Source organism: Coenobita brevimanus, chromosome 17, assembly GCF_032717465.1.
Source record: "Coenobita brevimanus isolate Jiangsu-jjx chromosome 17, ASM3271746v2, whole genome shotgun sequence".
In the NCBI taxonomy this organism is placed as follows: Eukaryota; Metazoa; Arthropoda; class Malacostraca; order Decapoda; family Coenobitidae; genus Coenobita; species Coenobita brevimanus.
This window is the reverse complement of record NC_136970.1, coordinates 38,002,911-38,029,043: the sequence shown is the minus strand read 5'-3', so window position 1 is coordinate 38,029,043 and position 26,133 is coordinate 38,002,911.

Genomic DNA, 26,133 nt, shown 5'->3' with positions numbered 1-26,133 from the left:
GGTTCTCAGTTGCGGATCAGGACCCTCTTCCTATCTGCCTGGGACGCTTCTATTTACTCTAATCATGGTTGTTTATCACATTCACATTTTCTCATTTCTCGTATATCATGTTTTACTATAGTAATTATAATGACAAGGTGAAGATATTCTCAACTGAATGCGTCAACTCCAATACGTAACAAATCATCATCATCATCATCATCAAAAACCGCAGCAGCTCTCCACTGATACGCCAATCCCTTTAAATGGGACAGATAATGATCAAGGCCAAGTAACAAAACCGATCATTAAAAAATAATGGGTTATCAGTTTACTGCTAAGATACGTTGTTCTGGTACCGGTACGTGTTGTGTGCCGGGGTATTTTCTTGCTGTTACTAGAGCCTCCTGGTACTGAAGGGGTTAATGAAGGCTGCATCTAACCCATCCACTTCCAAAACTCTCTCCAGACCTGAACAAAGTCGTCTGGAGTTAGCAAAAATAAAACAAATACGTCATCAGACTGAAGGCATTAGATTAAAAGGAATCCCTTGAATCTCATCAGAAATTGTGATCAAAACCTGGTTCACCATCTGTGCCCAGATCCCGTTGCTGTTTGTCGGTGAGGCCTTGTGTTTAGTGTAAGAACTGGCAGGTGGAGTAGGGATTCCGGGGGATGCAATGGCGACTGGATGAATGTGTGGCCCATTTCACTGGACATGATTTTGGTGAATTACGCTCGTGTAACTTTTTTCTTTGCCTGTCTATTGTCTTTCTTTCCTTACTCTACGTACCTTCCTTCACTCCATGCTTAGTTTAGAAAACAGGTCTTGATGAACACGAATATTATAAACATTATGATGATGATGATGATGATGGTCATGATAATGTACTAGATATTACATAAGAGTTATTCGCCAATTTATTGAGATATATGTTTTTCAGAAGTAAAATTAAATAAATAATCGTCATAATTATAATGTTGGTATCTATATTGCGGGTGCACACACACACACACACACACACACACACACACACACACAAACGAGAGAGAGAGAGAGAGAGAGGGGGGGGGGAGAGCGCGCACACACACACACACACACACACACACACACAAACGAGAGAGAGAGAGAGAGAGAGAGAGAGAGAGAGAGAGGGGGGGGAGAGCGCGCACACACACACACACACACACACACACACACACAAACGAGAGAGAGAGAGAGACTGATTCAGTGCCCTTCAACACTATTCATCTCCTCTCTCATCTCGTTTCCTCTCTTTTCCTCCTATTAACCTTACACACTTTTACACCTTTTTAATTAATAGAATAATAAAACTTAAAATTTACATTCATGCAAAGAATTTGGGATAGCAAGGTAAAAGAAGCCAGACACATTTACCTGGTTTCGAACATCGCTCCTCACTAACCTGACCCAGTTATCTACCAGTGCTGGCTGTTATGGCTTCTGTCAGTCACATGTAGGGAAAAATATATCTGTATACCAGCCAATCTCCTTTGATCTGTCTGTCATTCAAGCAAACTATCTATTTATCCGTCAGTGTATATATCTATACAACGTGGTACATAATCACTACTATAACCACTGATAAAGTCTTTCATAAACTCATAAGGAAAAATAACTCTTTCATAAATACGATGCCTCTAATATTTAACGTCAAGTAAGGCAAGACGATTTTATTCAGCTGAGGTTGAGCTATAAGACCCTAAGAGTGTTGATCCTGTCACCATTAAATCTCACATGGTCGGGACAACTCTAGTATTTTATTACAATTAACGCCAAACAAATTGACGTAGCTTACAATAACTCATAATAGCCTGAGAGTGTTAGTACAAAATCAAGTAGCTGAGCCAATAACTCGGTAATGAAAACTATTGTGAACTCAAGATCCGTCAACTCTCAGTCAGTTGAATACAATCGTTTGGCTTTATCTGGAGTCAAATACTGGAGTTGTTCCCACCATGACAGGGCTAAGGTTACTATACTCTTTTTACTTTAACCTGGCCTAAAATTGTCATCACTCCATCGTGAATGCTGAGTTGTAACAATAGATCAGCACTAGAATATGATGCTAGTCACGAAAAAGTGCAATGGAAAGGATGTAGAACCATAGCATTGTGTTATTCTGGCACTGAGCTACGTGAAATAAGCTGCAAAAGGACAAAAATCTGTGCCAAGTTAAGGTAAAAAGGGTATAGTATTAACACTCAGGCTTCTGTGACATACTCTTATCTGAATAAAGTCGTGCGAGGATATCTGGACTAGAATATTAGAGTTTTGCCGACCATGAGAGGGTTAAGGATTTTGTTATTAAAACTCTCAGGCTGGTATGACTCAGTGTAAGCTTGTACAATTGTCTTGCGTTAGCTGGAATAGAATACTAGACATGTTCCGTGACTAGAGGGTTAATGGTAGTACAGTACGTTCAGGCTGTCATGCTCACTCTTACCTGAACAAAATCACTTGGCCTTGCTTGATATTAAATACTAGAACTGTGCCCACCATGACAGGCTTCAAAATAAAGCCAATATTTTCCAGGAATGGCGATCGATATCTGGTTCTCAGTCAGGGTTCCGGTTCCTGTGCCCTTCAGCTGAATAAAGTCATCTGGGAGTAGCAAGAATACAAAGAAAAAGAAAGTAATCGGTGTGAAGGGGTTATTCCTGTCAGAGAGAGAGAGAGAGAGAGAGAGAAATAATGATATAGGGAAAAATTTAATGGACAAAATAATAACTCAGGTACCGAGTGCATCAGGACAAAAAAAAAAAAAAAAAAAGAAGCTGCCTCGCATCAAGTGGTTTGGATCCCGCGTCCTCACTAACCAGACTCAGTTATCTACCACAGTTGGCTGTTATGGCTTCTGTGAGTCATAAGTAAGGAAAAGCTATATGTCCATCTACATATCTATTTATCTATCCATCTATCCACAAGTTACGTCAAGCAATATCATCAGTCAACTAGCCAGTTTATTAGTCTGACGTCAAATCAGTCAGTCTGTCTGTGTGTCTTTCTGTCTACCTCTATATATCCATCCACCACTGTCTGCGTGTCTGGTTGTCTGTCTGTATTCAGCCCATATACATATCAATCTATTTTCCTACTTACGCTTTCAAGGTTAGAACCAATCCAGTATTTTATTCCAGCTATCGGCAGACGATTTTATTCAGCTGAGAGTGAGTCACAGTAGCCAGAGAGAGTTAATACTGTCACCATTAACCCTCTCATGACGGTGAAGCTCTAGTATTCCATTCCACCTAATGCCAGGCGATTTTATTCAGCTGAGAGCAAATCATAGGACGCTGACACTGTTAAAAGTACACCTGGTAATTACAGAATATATAGGATGGAGAAAATGCAGAGATGTGGAAAAGTAGTGACAGACTGAATATGGAAACAGCTTGGTGGAAGGAGAGAGAGAGAGAGAGAGAGAGAGAGAGAGAGAGAGATTGTGCCTGTTATTAATTTTTAAGACATTAGCTCACCACTGTAACAAGGACAACTACCGCAATCTTCAACAAGAAGAACGTGTTTACAGTAAGGACGTTCACAATGGGATAAGTGTTATTAGTTTATTGACTCAGTTGTTTATTTACTTATTTTTTCATTTGTGTGTGTGTGTAATTCACCGGGTCGGTCAGGATCACCTGATGGTCGTGATCGTCAGCTTTTACCCTCCCGGAAGGGAACTGAGAGCTCATATAGTCCGATCTAAGGGCAAGGCTGTGACCTTCACACACGCACACACCCGTCCCCTTGCTCAAGGGGGACAGTAACCACCCACTTCGTCAGTGAAACTTTTCGCAACCTGAGCGAGGCGCGAACTCCCGTCTACCAGATGGCAAGCGTGTGTGTGTGTGTGTGTGTGTGTGTGTGTGTGTGAGTATATAAAAAAGGGCATTCATGAATAACTAGGAAACAAAAGACATCTACGGACAATGCTGGAATCGAAACCTTTATCTCACTCACGGATCAGGACCTTTTCCTTTGCGTCCCTGAGGCGTCTTTTTACTGTACTGATTCATAATTATGTAGGTACTTACACTTAATATATGTTATTACATTTATTAGAAATACTACCGTATATAAAAAAGTTATACGACTAAATCTCCATAATTATGATGATGATGATGGTGATTATGATGATGATCATCATCAATGTTTTCATTATCATTATAATCATCGATAACGGTTCTGCCATTGATCACTGTGACGTATGCAAAGGACAAACTGAGACAAGAATAGTACAAAATTGGGCCTAAGTTTGGAGCTGTGGCTTGAAATACGTAAAAGAAACCCACTTTGGAGGTTTGGTTCGATCCCGGGCCTAACTAACCCGACCCAGTTATCTACCTGTGTTGGCTGTAGTGGTTTCTACCTATCTGCCTGCCCAGCTGTCTATTTCTCCATCATTTCTTCTCCCTGTTATATTCATCATCATAACCCAGTATCCTTCCACTGCATGACACACATCTCTGCCAACTTTCTCCACTCTGACCTATTTGTTGTTAGGATATATTAGTGTGGTTGTATTCCTGGCTGGCTGCGGTAGTTATTTGTGGGAGAAGGAGGAGAGGAAGACTGAGAACGAGGAAAGTGTGTTACTGGAATAGTGTGTGTGTTGGATTAGAGAGAGTTTTGAAAAGTCCGCTTAAAGGAGTGTGTGGAGAAAGTGTGCTGGTGTGTGTGTGTGTGTGTGTGTGTGTGTGTGTGTGTGTGTGTGTGTGTGTGTGTGTGTGTGTGTGTGTGTGCTGGGAATCTGGAAAACGAGTGTGTGAACACAGCAGAAGACACTGAAGGAAATTCTACCAGTTTGCTACTGGAGCAATATGCTCGAGAGAGAGAGAGAGAGAGAGAGAGAGAGAGAGAGAGAGAGAGAGAGAGAGAGAGAGAGAGATTTATGAAAATCAGAGTATACGCGAACAAAGAACAAAACTGATCAAGTCTCGAATCATGGCAAGAAATACAAAAAGAAAGAAACCCTTCCATTGGTGCGTGGTTTCGATCCCGGGCCTCACTAACGAGACCCAGTTATCAACCACTGTCAGCTGCTGGGCTTCTGTCGGTTATATGGAACAAAAATCTGTCTATCCATCCGTCTATTTAGCACTTGAAACAGTTCGTGGGACTACTGTTGACACGAACGTATGTTGTTATGCGTGTGTTTATGTATGTTTGTAAATGTATCAGTGTGTGTAAACACTAATATGAGAGAGAGAGAGAGAGAGAGAGAGAGAGAGAGAGAGATACATTTAAGCCATTCTCAGCTGACCAATCAACAATAATAACTAATCTTCAACATGGAGTCATCGTCAAGCATCTTCACAGTGAGATAAGAGCAATTTATTGATTTATCTATTCTATTTATTTATTCTCCTGTGTCCTCACACACACACACACACACACACACACACACACACACACACACACACACACACACACACACGTCATTAGAACTAAATTAAATTTCCACTTCATTTCGTTATACAGTAAGTTGGAGTGAAATTAAATGAGGATCTATTGCACTTATTTCAAACACCGTGTGCATTGTGTGTGTGTGTGTGTGTGTGTGTGTGTGTGTGTGTGTGTGTGTGTGTGTGTGTGTGTGTGTGTGTGTGTGTGTGTGTGACCATAACACAAACAGTTTTATTTTTACTTTAGTCCACTTTGCTGGAAGGCATTTGGTCAGAAAAAGACTGCAGCAAATGCTTTCGAGAATATTAAATCAAAGGAGGTCACAGGTCTAGATCAGACTTTGACCTAAGATAGTTAACCACAACAGTATTTATCCGGCTTAGACCAAACTTGGTGGAAGGCTGGAGGGTAATACAAAAACGAAGGGATTCGATTTTGTGAATAAGATGCAAGAGGTCAAGGTCACAGGGTAAGGTCATATTTTGAACTTTGTGTGTGAACAAAACAACTCAGTTTGTCTTTGTTTTTAACCAAACTTTGGGTACGTGTTAGGGGTCAACCAAGATCCGTTGGCCAACAGTTTTTGAATACAATAGGTCGATGGTCACATGGCAAGATCCTCTTAAACAGCTTTTCTTCGAGTTAGACTAAATTTGTATGTGGACCCAAAGGATATAATGGGTACATAGGATTTGTTTTTGAAAGCAGTCACAGGTTAAGGTCACAGGGATAAGTCAAATGTCAAGATCACAGGACAAGGACAGTTTATACAGATCTGATCTTGACCAAACTAGGTGGAAAGGTTAGTGGTCAGGAATAATATTAATCGATTTTGAGAACTGGCTGGAAATCAAGGTGACAGGATAAAGTCAGATGTTCAGCTCTCGGACTAGTTGGTGGGAGGGTCTTTCTCTCTCTCTCTCTCTCTCTCTCTCTCTCTCTCTCTCTCTCTCTCTCTCTCTCTCTCCTTTTAGTCAGTCTTCTTTCTGTCCATCTAATACTGTCTTCCTTATCTCTCTCTCTCTCTCCTTATAGTCAGTCTTCTTTCTGTCCATCTAATACTGTCTTCCTTATACCCTTTATCCCTTCCTCCTTCAGTCTTTCTTTTTCTCCCGTTATCTTTCCCTCTATCCCTCCCTCCATGGGCTCCTCCGTCTTTCACAACAACATTCCATCATCTTTTCCCTCTCCCTCCTCACTTTGGTCTTCCCTCTCCTCTACTTTTCACCTCCTTCCTTTTTATAGTTCACCCTCTTGGTCTCTCACTCTAACGAACTCTGCCCTTCTAAAGTTTACCCGTTATGCATCTCTCTCTCTCTCTCTCTCTCTCTCTCTCTCTCTCTCTCTCTCTATCTATCTATCTATCTATCTATCTATCTCTCCCTGGGGGAGGGATGGGCAAAATAACTCAAAAAGATTTTATATGATTTAACCTAGGTTGGTGGAAAGATTGCGTTCAGCCAAGGGGTTAAATGATTGTATATTAGAGCAATAGATCAAAGGTCAAGGTCACAAGGCTTGGTCAAATCTGACCTAGCAAAATCACTGTAAAGTTTTTATCCATCTTAGACGGAACCTGGGGAAAATGTTGAATAGTTAGGCAATAAAGAAACATTATGTATTTGAGAACAGCCAGTTAAAGATCAAGGTGACTGGCCAACGTTAAAGTTCAACCCGTGTGTCTGTGTGTGAACCAAAAAACATAAACCTTTTTGATTAGATCCGAACAAAACTTGGTAAAGCACTGAGGATTACCCAAGGGGGAAACTTTTTTTTTTTTTTAGAACAGTATGTCAAAGGTCAAAGTCAAATGACATGGTTAACTTAAACAGCTTTCATCCGATTAAGACCAATTAATGTCGAATGGTTTAGGATAAGACAAGGATAATGGGATTCGATTTTGATTACAATCTATCAAAAGTGTAGGTCACCAGGAATGCTCAAAAGTCAAGGTAAGAGGGTAAGGTCAGCTCAAATCATTAACGTTATTTTGATCAACTTGGTTTCACCTTAGCGTTTAAGCCAAGATAAATTAATGTTATTTTTTAAAGCAGATGGTCTAAGCTTGAGGTCACTGGGCAAAGTCAAATGTTGGGCCCGTAGACCAGCTGTTGGGCGAGGATGTTGCGCTCTCTGAATGCTCCTTCTTGTTTCTCAGTGTTATTTGTTTGTCTGTGTTAACCTTTACTCTGACAGTTATTACTCTGTTAGTCTTTTCTGTATGTTACTTCATGACCTCAGTATCTCTTCAGCTAACTGCTTCCCTGTTGTTCTTTACATTGCATTTCTCTGTCGTTTGGTATTCTGTAAACTGGTTCATCATGCTCCGTATAAGTTACTTGTTCTCTGTGGATGATATTGCTACTTGTTACTGTGTTTTTGCCGACTCTGCGGTGACCACTGTTACCTCTTATTTTTAACACTGTATAAGAGAGGCGCATACACAAACCCAATAATAAAACTCATTAATCTCGCAGCATCTCCCTGAGAAATTAAAAATGTTTTGTAGCGTAAAAGTAATTTGGTTGTAGACTTTGACTGCTGATGCGTAGAAAAACACACAGACAAAACATCCAGCTACCGTAGTGCTGTATTATACTGTATGAGGTATAAGGGCTCCACACAGGCCACCGTAATCCATGCTGTCTAACCCTTCCACTGATGGAATATCTCTCAGCTGAACCAAATCTTGTGGCATATATATATATATATATATATATATATATATATATATATATATATATATATATATATATATATATATATATATATATATATATATATATGTGTGTGTGTGTGTGTGTGTGTGTGTGTCTATTGGATATAACGTCATTCAGTAGAGAGGTGACCCACAGTCCTAATGGACCCAGGTTCGAATCCCGACTGGGGTGGGGAACAGTTTAAGGATAATAATTTCGTTAAAAAACAGGTTTTACTGATCTACCATAAGACCCGCCGACATGTAAAAACACCAACTCTAATACCAGTACACCAGTCCAGTATGAGACAGCCATGCATGCAGTATGGGCGGTGGGTGTTAGCGCGTAAGTGGTGCCATGTGAGTTGAAGTACGTAGGAGAAGTACTGGGCCACAGGGAACAGGCTGTGAAGACTGTGCTCAGAAGCCGGACACGCAGTTGTAAAACAAAACAAAATGACAGCTGATAAGTAACAGGTGGGGGAGATCTTTGAGGCCACGTTCCCGCATACTGAATCTGAAACATAGTATACAGTAGTGCCAGACCGAGCACGATTTAAGAACACTGCGATTATAAAATGACAAAATTGTGTATAATTACGTACAAGAGAATATCAACGTGTCACATGCATGAACATACTGGTAAGGAAGTGATGCCCAACAGTCTTCAAGGCCTAAGAAAATACCGCAATATATGCCCATGTTAATGTACCGTTAATTGTCCTTCAAGATAAATAAATGACATTGTTAGTAAAAATGGTAAACAACACAGCACTAACGTGCAACAAAAAGACATGACCTGGTAAGGAATTACCACAATATACTCTAGTACGTTCGTGGTAACAGCCATGGTTCAGACGGACAAATGGCTTCCAAACAACTGCCGTCTTATTCATATCATCTGAAAATTTACCCAGTTGCTAGAATAGTATACAGGAACATATTAACGCGACATGCAGTTTGATAACCTGGTTAAGGAGAGATGACAGTGTACTGTATGCTACTGACGAGAGAGAGAGAGAGAGAGAGAGAGAGAGAGTATGTCTTACAAAGACAGGCTACTAATTCATCCAACACAAGTTTGATACATGAAAGAATGAGCATTAAATGAATATATATACCTGTCTCGTGAGGAGGATGTGGTGCTGTTGGAAAGGGAACGTATCGACCCATTACAGTAAGTCCTGGTACTGGAGAGGAACGCCTTCATGTGGTGGCACCGATGTAACTGGGAGGTGGAGATGCCCTGTTATACAAACGTCCCTCAACTCCCTCCCTATCTCCCCACAGTGAAGATAATGGGTTCCAGGAGAAGGCAACCTCAGCCTACAGTCCACTGGGTTCTCATTCAGATGAGCCTGGGGGGCCTTGAATTTTATGAGATCTTCAGTTTAGTCTTGCTCATTCCAGGCCATTTAATTGCACTTAGAAAAGAAATTTCGTCTTGTAGTGTTTAATGAAGATTTTCTGCATTGCTAATCACTCTAGATCGGTGTTTCTCCTAGGCAGATTAAAACCGTCTTGAAAGTGTAGTAATTATGAAAAGGACGACATATGATTTAAAATCTTTAACCAGTAAAATAACGAAGCCAACTGATAACGACGTTACCAAATGATGACATGACTTTCATCCCGTATGTAGTATACAGTAAAAGGTGTTAGAAAACACTGTCTGTAGGTCTGGAAGAGTGAAGTGGGGTAGCATGACTGAAGCATGGTAGTGTGAGGTGTGGCAGTTGTGGTGTGTGGTGTGTGTGGTATGGTAGTGTGTCTCGTTGCAATCTGAGGTGTAGCAAGGTGTGGTACGGCAATGTGTGGTGTGTGGTAGTGTAAAGTGTACTAATGTGATATTTGATAGTGTCTTTTATGGTACTGTATTATGCGGGAGGGTGAGGTGTGGTAGTGTGTGGTGAGGTGGTGCATGGTGTGGTGGTGTGTAGTATGGCAATGCATTGTGTGGTAGTGTATATTGTGGTAAATGTGTGACATGGTAGCATTGCGTGTGTGGGGTGGGGTGTAAGAGAGAGAGAGAGACAGAGAGAGACAGAGACAGAGACAGACAGAGACAGAGAGGTCGTGGCCATGTGAGGTGTGACTGTGTGCTGTGGTACTATGTGGTGTGGTAGTAAGGTGTGTATGTAATGTATGCTGATATATGGTGGGGCAACATGTAGTATGATCAATCAATCAATCAATCATTTCCTGTGGCACCCCACGGGTTGCATAAGGGCTCAATGAACTCTCTCCACCAATATTTGTCTCTTGCCATCTCCTTCAGGTCCCACCAACACTCCTCTCCTGCTTCTTTTTTCATTGTCCTCAACCAGGTTTCCCTCGGCCTACCTCTACCTCTTCTTCCTCTAGCAATCCACTCTGGCACATCCTGTATTAAACAACCTTCTTTTCTGTATATGTGCCCCAGCCACTTCCAGCGAGACAGTCTCACATATTAACTGGTTCCACTCTCGTAATATCTCTTACTCTTTCATTTGTAACTCTGTCTTGCCACTTTACCCCAAGAATCCTTCTCAGTATTTTATTCTCAAATCCTAATACTTTCTGATCTGTTGCAATTGTACTGTACCATGACTCATGCCCGTAAATTAAAATGGGTCTAACCATGGAATTGTAAATTTTCACTTTAGTATGTACCGAAAGCATATTATTATTCCAAACAGATTTCAACATTCCAACAACTCGCCAAGCCTGTCTAATCCTCTCCTCAATTTCGTTGTTTAATGATCCATTAGATGATACAATCGTTCCCAGATATTTAAAGTTTTCTACATTCTTCACCACATTATTCCCAATTACACCATCGATTTGGTTCTCCACGTTCATATTAATAATTTCAGTCTTTCCACAATTTATTACCAATCCCACTTTTTCTCCTTCCTCCACCAGACAATCGAGCATCCTCTGCACCTCATAAATACTTCCGCAAATCAGTACAATATCATCAGCATAGTCCAAATCCATCAGCTTCTTATTTTCTTTTCAGTTAATTCCTGCACCTGTTCTCCTTACAACCTTTTTCATAACATAATCCATAACCAAATCAAACAACAATAGCGAAAGAACTCCTCCTTGAATCACTCCTGACCTAACTTGAAATGGATCACTCAAAGAACCACCCACCATTACCTTACAAAAAGTACCTTCATGCAGGCTTCTAATAATATTTACAAACTTTTCTGGTATACCATAGAATCTCATAATTTTCAACATAGCTCCACGTGAAACACTATCAAACGCCTTTTCAAAATCCACAAAACACATGTTAAGTGGCATTTTCATCTCATTAGCTTGTTGCATTAGATGCCTTACAATAAAAATCTGATCATTACAACCTCGACCCTTTCTAAATCCCGCTTGTTCTTCTCTTAAAATTTTATCAATTACTGGCTCTATTCTGTTCAACAAGATTTTGGAAAAGAGTTTTGCAACTACAGGTGTCAGAGTTATCCCCCTCCAATTGCCACACACACTTAAATCTCCCTTTTTTGGTATTTTTATAATCACTCCATTTTCCCACTACGATATTGTTGTGTTGGATGTGATTGTGCAAAGACGTATGTGTGTGTGTGTGTGTGTGTGTGTGTGTGTGTGTGTGTGTGTGTGTATTGAACAGCAATAGGAATGAAGTCAGATGGAAAAAAGGTCAGGATGATGGCGATGATTAATACTGTTAATTACCCCAACAGTTTTACCAACATTTGACATGTTGATCATACACTTGGTCATATTTCACTATTACCTACATTTTAATACCAGTGGGCACATCCAAAATCATATATAGGTACACACACACACACACACACACACACACACACACACACACACACACACACACGAGAATCAACAACATCGCAATTTCCCCTTTTTATTCTTTCTTTCTCTTTCGTAACTTCCCCACATTTAAGTTTCTACCTTTCCCTGTCGCTTTCTTCGCAGTTTCTCTCCTTTGTCTCTCTTTAGCTTTTCTCTCCTGTTCACACCCCTTATTCCCCTCCCTGTGTCTCTTCTTCCTGCATCTCTTCTTTTTTTCGTGTTTTCTTTTCCCTCTCAGATTGTTTTTCTCTGTGGGTCATTTTATTTAATTTTTTACTTCATTGTCCTACTTATATTAAGAAATTTAAGGGACACTGAAAAAGTAACGCAGACAGTTTATTTGCTGCAAAGTAGACAGGTTGACACTGCTTGACAGAGAACGTACAGGTATCAACGTAAATAACGGGATTATTTTGTGATTTATTCCTCGTGTTAATGTATATGAGAAACTGAAGTCTCATAATGCGGATTTATGTGTGATTATGGTGATGAAAGGTGAAAGAATGGAAATGTGTAGAGCATGTGGGAATAATGTTAATGTATATGTGTAGATAACAAGTTTTGACAGAAGGGCCTGTGTGTATAGTCCTTCCAAAATATCGAGATCGTTTAGGTGTTGTCCCTCACGGGAACTCCCCTACATGCGACGTTGCCACAGTTTCTACTGGGCCAATTATTGGATTAGAGACAAACCTTAATGGACAACCCTCACTCCCAGCTCATTACCTCTCTCTCTCTCTCTCTCTATCTCTGCATATAAATTCTACATTTTTTGGAGATTTATTTCTATAAAAAAGGATCAATTATAGGTTCTCAGTTTGCTTTCTCTTCTGAAAAATACTTATTTACGCTGTAAATAAGTTCTTTTTTCGACTGTGGAGCAGATGAGGGCGAGTAGTAGGGGTTTGAGCTTCCATCTTTGATGGCGGTCAGAAAGAAAGTGACTTGCAGATTGACACCTGACCTACCCTCACTGACTCACCTACAAGCGTGACAGCATTGAAAAAAAAAGTTGCCAAGTGTTTAGGTATTTATAAAAAGTCATTGTTATTATCAAGAACAATAGGCATTTTCTTACACTATATAGCCTGATTAGAGACTTATATATATATATATATATATATATATATATATATATATATATATATATATATATATATATATATATATATATATATACTGTAAATAAATTTCATTTAGAAGTTGTAAATAGCTGACATGAGACAGAGAGGTGTTCTTGTACAGATTCGGCAGCATCGCACGAAGGGGAATTCCCGTAAGGGACAACGCCTAAACGATCTCGATATTTTGGAAGGATTTTAGGTGATGAATGTTATGTCTTAGTTCCTTCACTGAAGTGTCGTGTTTTTCTGGGAATGGTATAACAGTATTAGACATGAGATCCCAATATTGCATCACAGAACAGGAAACTGACCACTTCTCTCGACTAAACTCAGTAGATACTGTAAGAAGGCAGAGGTATCTTCACCTATTGTGCCATTCCGATGGACGAATCACAGATTAATTAATGGGTGAATAACCTGATCAATTGTTGGTTAGAAGAATCCGAGAGGAAAAAAAACAGGATGCGCTAACTTGGAGGTTTGACTGTTCCCTCATCGACCCAAGTATCACTCTTATTGAGTACTTATATTTTGGTCCAGATGATAACGCATTAAGTCCACTGAACAAAGAGAGACTTTTCCTGTGTGACTGTGCTCACATGACGAGCTACATGGCGCTGAGTGCTTGGACCTTCGCCGTCACGGCTAAACTCGCTGCAGATGACGTAGATGTATGGCAAGACGAGCAGCTCTACCTAAAGATTGTATGATCAAAGTCCACAGTTGAGGTAATAGGAGACCGGTACGATAGTGGTGTTATACGGTCCATGAAAAGTAAGGTTAATGCTGGCTGTAAGGGTGACGTAACAACACGAGAGGGGTAGATTCAAGTGACTCTTGGTCGTCCACATGTCTGTTTCTGTTCATGAGTCTTGTTGGTTATCTGTTTGAATTAACGTTTTGAATTTCAGCCTGCAGCCCACCCGGTTCACATTCAGATGAGCCTGAAGCCACAAAAAGAACAACAACTATAACTTCACTGACACTAATGCATCTTTTTTTCCTGTTCCTAGAATAGTTTACTTTCCTCCTCTACTCTCTTATTAACAACTTTCTTTTTATCTTCTATTTTCTCCTCCCTACCTGCACTTTCATTATCATCCTCTTTCTCCTCATCTCTTTGATTCTCTTCTCTGTTTTTCTCTGCCTCTTTCATTCTACTAGTCTACTCCCCGCTTTACATTTTTCCAACTCTGATTTAGCTTCTGCAGTCTCCTCTCTACTCCGATTTTTTTTTTTAATCTTCCCTCCAGTTCCCTCGCATAAACACCTTATTATGTAACTGTTTTTCACATGGGTGTCACATTTCCCTGTCCATTCCTTTATCTATATCGGCGCAACACTTCACTGACTTTTGTTCACTGGTGTCAAAATTCGCTGTTTGCATCAGTACCTCTGTTTATATCATTGCCAGTGTTTGTCACCGTCACTTCACTGTTTGGATCACCGTCACTGCATGCTGTTTACATCACCTTCACTGTTGAATGTGTACATCACTCACTGTTTACACCAGTCATTATTTATTATGTATCCCACCGTCATATCACCGTCACTGTTAACATTTTACATTACTGTCACAGTTTGTATTACCGTTATAGTCTACTGTTTACATCACCATCACTTCATATCACCGCCATTGTTTACATCAGCATCAGTGTTTACATCAGCATCAGTGCTTTCACCACTGTTACTGTTTAGGCTATACCACCATCAGTGTTTACATCAGCATCAATGCTTTCACCACTGTTACTGTTTAGGCTATACCACCATCAGTGTTGACATCAGCATCAATGCTTTCACCACTGTTACTGTTTAGGCAATACCACCATCAGTGTTTACATCTCCGTCATTGTTTACATCAACGTCAGTGCTTGCACTACCGTTACTGTTTAAACCACCATCAGTGTTTACATCTCCGTCAGCATTAGTCCCCCCACAATGCAAAGAAAACGAGTGTAGAAGTTTTGCTGAATCTACAAACCATCGAACCAGTTTGAACCACCAATAGCAATATTAGTTATACTTTGTAAATATGTACAAAAATGTGTATAAATCGGGTTTAGGGTTAATAATGTAACGAGCAAAATTGCATTAGTAAATTGCAATGGAAATAATTACAATGTTAAAACGAATTAAAACCGAAATTGGTTTGAGCCGTAATAAACAGTTAACTCTTGGTTAGCTCGAAGCAGCGAGCTTATGGAATAAAAGAAACTCAGTTGGTACTAGAACGGCGTTGGATGAAGAGCATAGTGACTAAAAGACCGCGGGACTCACACCAGTGCGAAGTGAACATACTTTACCAAAAAATTAAACCCATTATATAACATCAGAACTGATGACGTGATATAATATTAATCTTATTACTGGAAAACTATAATATCAAGTCGGATTTTGGATAACCATTACCATATGGACGGCATACAGCCCGAATTCATAGGCTCTCTGCCCATGGGTAAGTACTATAAGAATATACACCTCTGCCAGTGGGTAGGATATATAGGGCTACTTTTAGGATGACGTCACACTGCATGACTCACGGAACATCCAGGAAGTATTTAAGTACTCGTTGTATTTCAGTAGTAAGTTTTCTGAAGTATGAACTGCGTCTCGTGAGTTATCATCCACTGAAACAAGGAAGTACATGGACTGTATAATATCTTTACTGGATATTACACTGACAATGTGTGATCAGATATTTCAGCAATTATGAAATATGGAAGAATCATGTTAACTGTGAATATTTGTGTCGGCAATCTTCGAGGAGATACGTGACCACCTTATTTTGAAGTTTTCTTAGTTTTTGTTTTTCTTGGGTGCGTTTTCAAGTTTCGATGTTTATTTCTTAAATGGTGAAGAGTGTATAAAAAATTATTTTGATATTCCCCAAAGGAGACGAAAACGACTCACGTCATCTTAGAAACTCATGTTTGGCACGAAAATACCGTTATCAGTGCTGAGTTAATCAAACCTAACGTAAATTATTGCAACTTAACCAAACCCAGAGTTTCTTAACCTAACCTATTTTATGCTGACCTAACCAAACTTATCCTTTATATAATTGTATTATCCTTGGTTATCGCTGGATCTTCTTCATGATCGAAAACGCACTTCAGTGTATCTTTTAAGTCAATACATCTATTCAGAATAGGTTAGTGTTATTTTTTTACTAGGTTGTCTTATGTCTCCTTGAAGGCCGTCTTGTTTGGTATTACCGGTTCACAGTAGGTGTTGTAGTCCATTAATTTACTGGGTGTGTGTAGATTTAGTTACTCGAAGGGCGACTACGGCAATCGCCACTAAAGTTATCACAGCCGTTGACATCACTGACCCTGTATACTGTTTGCACCATCGTTGCTGCTTATATCAGTCACTATATCACTGCCACCGTTTTCATCACTGTTACTGTTTTTCGAATCACTGCTTACATCACCGCCAATGTTTACTGCTTACATCACCAACACTGTTTGCAGCACGCTCAATGCTTTCTGTTTACAGTACTATTCCCCGTTTATATCATTGTTACTGCGTCTGTATACAGCACCGTCACTGTATATATTAACACTGCAGTATACGATTTATATCGCAGTCACTACATACTGTTTACGTAACGTTTATCGTAAATTGTTTATATCATCATTGCTGTTTACGACGCTCGCTCTTTACTGTTTATATCACCTATACTGTTTACTGTACATCTTACCTGTTTACATGAACGCCATTAATAACCAGTACATCACCGTCACAGTTGACTGTTTACCATACTGTCATTGTTTACTGCTTATACCACCATCACTTTTTGCTGGTACATCACTGTTACTCCTTACTGCTAACATTGGAGAGAGAGAGAGAGAGAGAGAGAGAGAGAGAGAGAGAGAGAGAGAGAGAGAGAGAGAGAGTCTCCACACGCTCCTAACACTAGTGATTTTTGTTGAAGAAAAGTTACATTATCGTAGCCACAAACAGCATCTTTATTTTGTCTGGATCGTAAGTTTAAGCGTATTCTCTAGTGAATCTAAAAACGACCAAAAATGATCTGTAAGGTTATTCTTAACGATTTCAGTGTGAACTCATCGTGCAGTACAGTAAGGAGTAAGACTTAAAAAACGTAGTGTTAAATCCCGGGGAGACTTAATTATATAAAGTATTCGAGGAGGACTGAAGACTGAGTTATTACGGCCTAACTTCTGTTTATCAAAATAAATGAAATCAAGTATTCTGATGTTCTTACTTGTACGCATATCTGTTATACATAAACCCTTAGCATCAACATAAACATTACACTGACAGGAGTGTTCCCCTGCCGCTGAGTGAGGAAGGTTGCTCACAGGGACAGCTGACCTGCTCCGGCTCCACTGACCCTATGCTCGTCGATCCTTAGCATGAAAGTTAGTATGATCTGGTCTGCCTGTGAGCAACCCCTCATTGCGGGAATGTGTCCCTCTCCAGCACCACGTCACTGGAGTGAAGAGGTTGAGGAAATGGCCGTGTCACCTTAACCTAAAAAACCTCACTCACACTTTAATATTTATACAAAGGTGATTTAACAAGAAAGATTACCCTTCAACGCTAAATCCCGTGTTAATTAGTTCCACGCTATATTTACCTGACTATTGTATATCTTACTTAGAACAACAGGTGGATTTATCTTTGTTGTTTTTTTCTCACATTAACAGATAATAGAGCTACATCTAACGTTCCTGATATCTAATGTTTCCTCTCTGTCTGTCTGTCTGTCTGTCTGTCTGTCTCTCTCTCTCTCTCTCTCTCTCTCTCAACTTTCCAAAAAATATGCAGCCACATTCCGTTTTTTTTTTTTTTTTTTTTTTTGACAACTGTCAAATGATAACAAATAATTTGAAAAGGTAATTCCTGATTACTGATTATTTTATAACTTTCTCACCACGGAGGCGCATTTTTTCTCATGTTCTTTAACTGCCCCCCCCCCCTTTTTTTTTCTCCATAGGAACGTCTGATATTTTTACTACATCGGACAAGGCTCTTCAACTAAAACAAAAAGTTCCCCTACTACGAGAGACTTCCCCAGTGCAGATTAAAACCGTCTTTTAGTGACAACAGCAGAATAGAACTGTCATGACTGAACCATACACTGTACATACCCCTAATTTTTCAACGATGTATGTAAAACGTGTCAGTATACCATAATTATTATTAGGACAGACCCGTATACATACAGTATAATCTTTCAACGATGATGTATAACTTTTATGCAAAATTAGAGTATATAAATATACTCTGTAGTTATTTAGGATTGAACCATATACATATAATTATTCAATGTATGTACAACTGTTATGCATAAATAATGTTAAAATATGTGAATACTGACGCCTCATAGCAGGAGGCGTGCAGTTTTAAATGCGAACTTTAAAAAAAAGGAAAAAAAAAACTCCGTCATCCGTTGCCAAATATCTCCGCACCGAGCAACTTGTATCTTGTCTCCCATATCTAGTGGAAGACAAGATACAACCGAAATCTTGTCTCTGGACTGTCGCGCGACTGTCCAGCGACAGATTTAGACTTTCCTGAGACAGTCGCGCAACAGTCTAGTGACATTGTCGCGCGACTTTTGCTGGATAAAGTATCTTGGTGTGTAGCGACTGTTGCAAGATAAATTTAGATTTTTCTGAGGCAGATACGAGACAGTCTAGAGACAATGTTGCGCGACTTTGTATCTTCGTGTGTACAAGGCTCAGACACGCCTGGCTTCTAAATATTTGCCTATGGCAATAGAAACCTTGTCGTTTCAAGCACTTATAAAACTAGTTTTTCATGTTTACCTTCGCCAAAATCAACCATATAACTGTCCTCTAACCTTAAGCACCACACATTTCTGTCATACATCTCTCAAAATCCTTGGTATCTCTTTTTCTCATTACCTGTGTGGAAAAGACTGCATTGTTTTTCTTGCAAGTTAAGCTTCACAGGTGTTTGTTGAGCTGAATCGACTCCATGCTTTCATTAGCTTCATTCAATTACCAGTTTTAAACAGAGGCCTTGTTCACTATTGCGTGGAGAACAGTTCTCATGTGTACAGAGGGAGGGGGGAGAGGGGTTCATTATACACAATTATTATACACAGTATGGCTTAATTGCCATTTTGTCCTACCATTAATGCCCCTCACTGACATTCTTCACCATCAGTGTATTTGCTGCAGTGTTGCATCTCTTTCTCTCTTCCAACGCTACTACTCAGGTCACTGGTCTTCTGAACTCTCGGCCTGTTCCCCGTATATGACAGAGTATACAGTATTTGTCTAGATAAACACTCTCGCCTTTTCCTCTCCAGTCCTAATACGAGTAAACTGGTGTCCTCAATCATTAATTTTATACAAGTGGTCATCTCTGTAACTGTGTCACTCAGCCTATCTTTCCCACTGCCTTTGACCTCTGGACTTTTAGACGCAGCGTGTCTAGGAAACTCAAAACATCGGTTACTGATTCTGCCTCTTTTGTTTAGCTGTCCTTGAAAGGGACACGTTTTGATAACTTTCAACTTTGGATTCTTTCTTGACGAAAGTAAATAAATAGGAAAATAAATAAAAAATAAATACATTCCCAGTATAATTAATTAGGCAGTTAAGTCACTGCATAAGTAAATTAATATGAATTTCATTTTCCATTTTCCCTCAACTCCATCTCCCTCACTGGCATCCTCCATTTGGCTGCATTTCGCCAATAGCTCCTGAATGATCCATCTGGTTCTCCATCTATTCCTTCCCTTTCACCTGCCTCTGCTGATTCTCTCTCTCTGTCTGTCTCTCTCTCTCTCTCTCTCTCTCTCTCTCTTTCTCTCTCTCTCTCTTTCTGTTTGTGTTTTTCCATCTTTTAATTTGTTATTTTTCTTTAACCTATTCCTCACCCTATTCATCCTCCTCCTCCTTCCTTCCTTTCTTCCTTCCTTCCTTCCTTCCTTCCTTCTGCTCAAGTCGAGAATATAGTTATATGCAAGAGAGACAAAGACAAGAAGAGTACTTCAGTAAAATCACAGAATTAATAACCAAACTGAACACATTATTTAATGTTCAGGTCCGCCATCAAAACAGCGAAGAGACATCAAAATAGTGCCAGGGGAAAAAATGCATCATAAAGGCTTGATTTTAACACAGTATTTCAATGTTTGGATTTATTTAGAACAAACGTTCCCCAGAGCTACTAAAATTGATGTACGTACGCCTTATTAATCTATTTCATGTCTGTCACTAAATCGATTTTCCATCATGTCTTGATGGACGTGTAAATTGCAAGGGGGACTTCAGTATGAAATTCTACTGAGATGATGGAACAGAGATCAAACACGACCAGCATCAAAGGATCCCATGGTGACAATTTCGCATGATTGGATATTTTCGGCAGTGCTGTGACGTGGCCAAGAAGTCATGTACAGTAAGTTTACCACTTTATATTTGTACACGTCCCCGCCCCCAATGAGCTTGGGGACGAGTATTTTCACTCAGTTTGTCTGTCTGTCTGTCTGTCTGTCTGTTAACAGCTTTACGCGAAATCTACCAGTGAGATTTTGACTAAAAATGCAGGGATGATGGGCTATGACTTTATGATCACCTGATTAATTTTGGGAGAAATTAGGCCAAGGCCGAGGCTGTAGGCCCAAGAAACGAAAAATAGCAAAAGAAATAAAAATTCTCCATAACTTCTATTATTCGCCATATCGACATGAAACGAAAACCTAAACATGCATCTTTCAAATCTACATCCTATAACTTGCTTCATTACATAAGGGGGGGTCACCCCCAGTTAGCAGTAGAGGGGTCGGGCCTAAAATTTCAAATGGGCAAAAAATCGTCAAATTTCAGCCGATTTACTGTAAATTTGATGTGACATCTTTGACTAGATATCCTGTTGTTTATACATCAGCACTAAAATGACTGCCGGGGATGGGTTTGCTGTGCCTTGGCACCGCTTCTTCTTTATTCATGTTACTGCCACGTTTGAACCAAATACAAGAAAGAGCTCTTTTATAGGACTGAATTGCATCATTCCACTGGCAAATTTTTCACTATATTCTTATTACCGGTACCATCATACCACTCATATAAACACAGTGACGAAGCACCTCATGGCGAATGTCCCTTTACCATTACCTCTACAACTAAGTTTTTTTTTTTTTTTTTTTATAACAGAACGGAGGAAGGAAAAACAAATGGGGAAAAAGAAAAAAATCCATACACCAGATTACTGGTGTCCTCTATTCATAAAATATCTGTAACAGTTAGACTTGAACAGTTGTGGGTTGAAATTTGGAGGAAAACAACTCTGGGGAAGCGAGTTCCAGAGAGATGCAGTTCGGGGAATGAAAGAATTCTGATAGGCAGAAGTTCTGCAATATGGTTGAGTGACATTTCAGTCATGAGCGCTACCAGATGCCCGTGTAGCACGAGGGAAGGCATGGAGAGGTGGCACCATGGACGCAACTTCGTCTGAGCATTTGCCAAAAAAATATCTGTAAAATAATGCAAAGGAGGCAACATTCCTTCTTACTTGCAGGGGAGGTAGTTTATATGTAATGGCAGGGTTGTTAATGATTCTAACAGCTTTATTCTGAATTTTGTCTAGTTGTCTTAATGCAACCTCTCCACAACCATTCCACAAGGGTGAGCAATATTCAAGCTGAGAGCGCACATGACTTATAAATTATAGCTAACTGCTCATCGGGGAAGAAGTTACGGACTCTGTACAATAATCCAAGTTTCTTTGAGGCGGTTTTAGCAAGTGATCTGACATGAGAGGTCCAGCTGAGGGCACTGTTAAGTGAGATACCAAGAATTTCAATACTTTTGGAGATGGGAATATTAGTAGCACTGAAGGTAATTTACGAATCTGGCAATATCTGTCTATTAGTAAACTGTATATATTTAGTTTTACTAGCATTAAAAGAGACAAGGTTGTTTTGTCCCCATTCACTGATTGTAGCTAGATCTTGATTTATGGAGATGGCTGTACTGAGTTGAGAGGTAGAGATATTAGACTTTGTAAATGGATGTCTGAGTGTGAATGAACTATGTAGTGTTGAGTCATCTGCATATGAGTGAACGGGATTGTGAGTGACAGATAAGAGATCATTAATATGAACCAGAAATAGGGCTGGCGCCAGAACTGATCCCTGCGGCACGCCGGCGTTAATTGAGTGGAAATTCGAATATACATCATCTACTTTTACTCTTATTTTCCTGTCACTAAGATAAGAAGAAATCAAAGGAACAAAAGACGTTAGTCCATAGCAAGGGAGTTTGGACAACAGGGAACGGTGCCATACGCTGTCGAAAGCTTTAGAGATATCAAGAGCTACTGCATGAGTTTCTCCAAAAAGATCAATTGATTGATGGATGGTATGAGTTAAGAGATTGAGTATGTCAATGGTGGATCTTTCGTGGCGAAAACCGTATTGTCTATCACTAATTAAGTTGTTGGATTCAAGATGTTTAACAATATGCTTATTAATTAAAGTTTCAAATACCTTACCAAGAGAAGATGTGACAGCTATTGGTCTGTAATTGGAGGGGTCAGACGAACTTCCTTTCTTCGGAACTGGGTGGATATTGGCTTCTTTCCATAAATTTGGGAATAAAGAAGTACGTATGCATAGTCTGAATAATTTGGCTAGGACAGAGGCAAGTTCAGGGGAACACTTTTTCAAAACAATTGGCGGAATTCCATCTGGGCCTGGAGCTTTGTTGGTAGGTAAATTGTCTAGGATGGATTTTACGAATCTTGTCTGTATTTTAAGTGGGGCAATTTCGGGAGAATCAAGTTCCAGTACTGAGACATTCTGGCTGGTATCATCTATGGTAGAGTTTCTTGCAAAGGTACTAGCAAAGATATCTGCTTTCCCACGTGGGTCATTTGTAATATTGCCATCTGAAGATTTTAGTGGGGGAATGGAAGATGACTTGTTAAAGTTATTACTGAAAGAATTAAGAGTTGACCGGAATATTCTATTGTCATTAGGGTTGTTAAGTAGTTTTGATGCTTGCTTTTGAAGAAAGTTTGATTTAGATAGATTTAATACAGCTTTTGCATGATTTCTAGCAATTTTAAATTGGGAGAGTGATTCAGATGTTTTTGATTTTAAGTAAGAGTTATATGCTAATGACTTTTGGGCTGTTGCTCTGGCACAATTGCCATCAAACCATTTTGGAGAGTTTGATCTTTTAGTGAATTGTTGACTTGGTATGAATAAATCCATACCAGCTAGTATTAAGTCGCAAATGTGGGACTGGGTAGAATTGGGATCACTAGAGAAGAAAGACTGCCATGGAACATCAGCAAGATAATTTCTAAATCCATCCCAGTCTGCCCTCTCAAAGTGCCATCGGAATGGGGAGGTGTAGGAGGGTTAACTAATGAGGCTTTGAAGAGATTGTGGTCAGAGGATCCAAGTGGTGGTAGTACCTCTATCCTGTATTGATCTGGATTATTTGTCAAGAATAACTCCAAGAGATGGGCATTATGGTCAGGATTATCAGGTATTCTGGTTGGTTGCTTTACCAACTGGGTGAGATTAAACGATTCCGCAAACAGCTCACATTCTAGACCAGCGTCGTCAGTCCGGGCAGAATGCAATAACCATTCAACATTGTGTATGTTAAAATCACCCAAAATTGTAATTTCATTGCCAAGGGCAAGGTCAAGGTTACTCAACTGAGTGGATATGGAATCAAATACACTGGGTTCCGAAGAAGCACTGGGGGAACGATAAACTACACAGATATATTTGGTAATGTTTTGGCAATTTCATTTATATAATGAGTAATCAAAACTGGATGAAGTGAAGTTTAAAATAGTATCAACTGCATATTGGGATTTGATATAACAGCAGGTGCCGCCCTTGTTTCGAAAGTTTGTAAGGAGATGGTAACCGGGAAAACAAAATGGAGATATATCGGTAGAGGGTGAGATTTGTGGTTCTGTGAGGAAAAGGGCCAAAGGGGATATGGACTGAAGGAAAAAATGAACTGAGTTTAAATTTGTGGTAAGACCGCGGATGTTGGTAAAGAATAAGGCCGCACTGTCACCTCTTCGCCGACGAGCATTCCCGGAAATAGCAACAGTCGCTGCCGGCACAGTCGCTTGATGGCGACCGGGAGGACCCTGTGCCTCCAGCCCTACCCTGCCGGTGGTGGCAATCCGAGGTACCACCTAGTTTGATTGTAAGATTGCAGCGGCCATTACTAAAGATGTGAATAGAAGGTGTGATATGTTATGCGCATGTAGTGTGGTGTAGACAGTTGAAGGTAGAGGTATTATGAGAGCATGCTGGCCTACTCTCTGTGTAAATGAATGTACTGAAAATGTTCAGAAAAGGGAGATGGTCAGGATCAAGTCCTGAGGGCTGATGAAACGGGAGCTCCAGCTCTCCCTATCACCAGCTTGCCATCAACCTCGGGAGTACTGCCCTGTTCGACTGGTACTACAGTCTACTCCTCTTATGCAACGTAAGAAAGGACTATAGATAGGTAGATAGATAGACAGATAGATAGGTATAGATACAGATATAGATATAGATATAGATATAGATAGATAGATAATACACTCGCACAGGTGAAGAGTGCTGTGAAGTGGCTGAAAAATGGGAAAGCACCAGGGGTTGATGAGGTGTATGCAGAAATGATAAAGTGTAGTGGAGAGAGCGGAATGAAGTGCTTGTTGGAGATATGTAAGAAGGCATGGGTGAGTGACACTGTGCCAGCAGAGTGGAAAAAGGTTGTGATTGTACCCCTGTACAAAAGTAAAAGAAAGCGAAGTAAGTGCAAGAATTATCGTGGCATAAGTTTACTGAGTGTGATAGGGAAGGTATATGGAAGAATTATTAGAAAGAAAGTAAGAGAGATATCAGAAGTCCTAGTGAGTGATAAACAGGGTGGCTTTAGGAGTGGCAGAGGATGTATGGATCAAATATTTGCAATGAGACAGATGACAGAGAAGGCTTGCGAGAAGGACCATAAGATGTTTATGGCATTCATGGATCTGGATAAAGCATACGACAAGGTGGACAGAGAAGGATTGTGGAAAGTTTTGCGCATGTACGGTGTAGATGGTAAGCTGTTAGGTGCCGCCAAGAGATTTTATGATGGTAGTGAAGCATGTGTCAGGGTTAATGGGCATCTAAGAGAATCGTTCAAGATCGGTGTGGGCGTGGAAAAAGGTTGTGTGCTGTCCCCATGGTTGTTCAATATATATATATATATATATATATATATATATGTATGTATGAATGTACGTATATATATATGTATGTATGTACGTATATATATATAAATATATATATATATAAATATATATATATATAAATATATATATATATATATATATATATATATATATATATATATATATATATATATATATATATATATATATATATATATCGATGAGGTGATAAGAGAAGTAAAAACACGAGTAATGGTGAGGGGGATGGCGTTGGTAGTGAACGGTGATGGAAGGAATATCTCAACTTCGTTGTATGCTGATGATGCAGCACTGCTTGGAAATACCGGACAAGAACTTGGTTGGCTAGTGCAGAGTTTTGCCGATGTCTGAGCGTCGTGTCTTGACAGTAAATGTAGAAAAGAGTAAAGTAATGGTTATTGTGAGAGAAGGTGACTCCCAGTGCGATGTTACAGTGAACGGAGAGAGACTGAATTTGGTGAGAGAGTTCAAATACTTGGTTCAGCTAAAGAAGAGAGAAGAAAATGTGCAAAAGAAGTGGAAAGTAGAGTGACATAAGGAAGAAAGGTAGCTGGTGCAATGAAGGCCTTAAGAAGAAAAACGCTTGAGTGTTGCAGCTGCACGAGGCTTACATGAAAGAGTGTTAGTGCCATCTTTAACATATGGGTGTGAGACTATGGGGTGGCATGAAAATGAAAAGTCAAGAATAAGAGCAGTGGAGATGGGACTGCTGAGGAATGTATGTGGAGTACAGAGGGTGGATAGGATACGAAATAATGTGAAAGATGTGGAGTGAGGAAGTCGGTGGACACCAGAATCGAGGAGTGTGTGCTGAGATGGTATGGTCATGTGGAGAGAATGGA